We start from the raw sequence: 1,758 nt of genomic DNA, 5'->3' as shown, positions 1-1,758 counted from the left end.
GTAGAATGGAACTATAGAGAAGGGGGTAGAATGAAATATAGAGAAGTGGGTAGAATGGACCTATTGAGAAGGGGGTAGAATGGAACTATAGAGAAGGGGGTAGAATGAAATATAGAGAAGGGGGTAGAATGGACCTATTGAGAAGGGGGTAGAATGGAACTATAGAGAAGGGGGTAGAATGAAATATAGAGAAGGGGGTAGAATGGACCTATTGAGAAGGGGGTAGAATGGAACTATTGAGAAGGGGGTAGAATGGAACTATTGAGAAGGAAGTAGAATGGAACTATAGAGAAGTGGGTAGAATGGAACTATAGAGAAGGGGGTAGAATGAAATATAGAGAAGGGGGTAGAATGGAACTATTGAGAAGTGGGTAGAATGGACCTATTGAGAAGGGGGTAGAATGGAACTATAGAGAAGGGGGTAGAATGGACCTATTGAGAAGGGGTTAGATGGAACTATTGAGAAGGGGGTAGAATGGAGTTATCGAGAAGGGGGAAGAATGGAATATTGAGAAAGGAACATGAAGGCATTATTGAAAAGAAGGAAGAATGAATGGATTTAGATAAAGAAAACCCCTCCTTCTGAGAACAATTTGTTTTCAAGATCTGAGAAACTGAAAGTAAAAAATAAGGAGGTGGGGCTTTTAAATGTATAAATGAGCTTTAAACTCGTTTTTTATGAGCTAAGGGCCAATTATCCCTTCTTAGGGTCATAAGAAAAATATTATAACAGGTATTTATAAACCTTCAATAATTTGACTCAACCTTAACTGCAATTATTAAACTTATTAAACCTGAGTCTAAACTAAAGAACAAAAAGATTCGACTTAAATGTTAAGTTTCAGCTTAAATGCCACTTCTAAATTTATCTAAACCTGAATTGTAATCTACAGCTCAAATGTTTAACTCGTCAATTTCGGCGAGTTTTCTTTTAAAACTGAAAATACTCCCATTCAATTTAGCGATATTTTAATGCATGAAAATAATTTAATCTGACGATTAAATTTGATAAACCTTTTCCCGTAATCTGAAATAAATAAATACACCGTGAATCTAATACATAATATATTTTATTATTATTCACGCTGCAGTTTTGTGAAGAAACTGAACTTACGAAACAACTGATGATGCATAATCTCTGTCGATCCGTAATCTCTGTCGATCCGTAATCTCTGTCTATCCGTAATCTCTGTCTATCCGTAATATCTATCGATCCGTAATCTCTGTCGATCCGTAATCTCTGTCAATCCGTGTAATCTCTGCAATGTCCGTAATCTCTGTCTATCCGTAATCTCTGTCGATCCGTAATCTCTGTCGATCCGTAATCTCTGTCGATCCGTAATCTCTGTCGATCCGTGTAATCTCTGTCGATCCATAATCTCTGTCGATCCGTGTAATCTCTGCAATGTCCGTAATCTCTGCCTATCCGTAATCTCTGTCGATCCGTAATCTCTGTCGATCCGTGTAATCTTTGTCGATCCGTAATCTCTGTCGATCCGTAATCTCTGCAATGTCCGTAATCTGTTATTAGTTCATACTTTCTTCGGGAAATTAAAATCTCCCTTCAAGGTTAAATTGAGAAAGGTTAATATTTAAGTAGCAACTTTGAACTCATTATTTTTTCAGAACTTTTAAACTATAATTTAAAATTTCGTGCATTCTTTAGATTAAATATCTTATTACATTAAATATCAAATTGTTGAATATAAAATGCTTAATTATAGACAACCTATATAATATTGTTGTAAATCAAACATT

The sequence above is a fragment of the Eurytemora carolleeae genome, unplaced genomic scaffold (genome assembly GCF_000591075.1).
Source record: "Eurytemora carolleeae unplaced genomic scaffold, Eaff_2.0 scaffold395, whole genome shotgun sequence".
NCBI lineage: Eukaryota > Metazoa > Arthropoda > Copepoda > Calanoida > Temoridae > Eurytemora > Eurytemora carolleeae.
The sequence above is the reverse complement of the archived record's forward strand: the minus strand, read 5'-3'. Positions refer to the sequence as shown.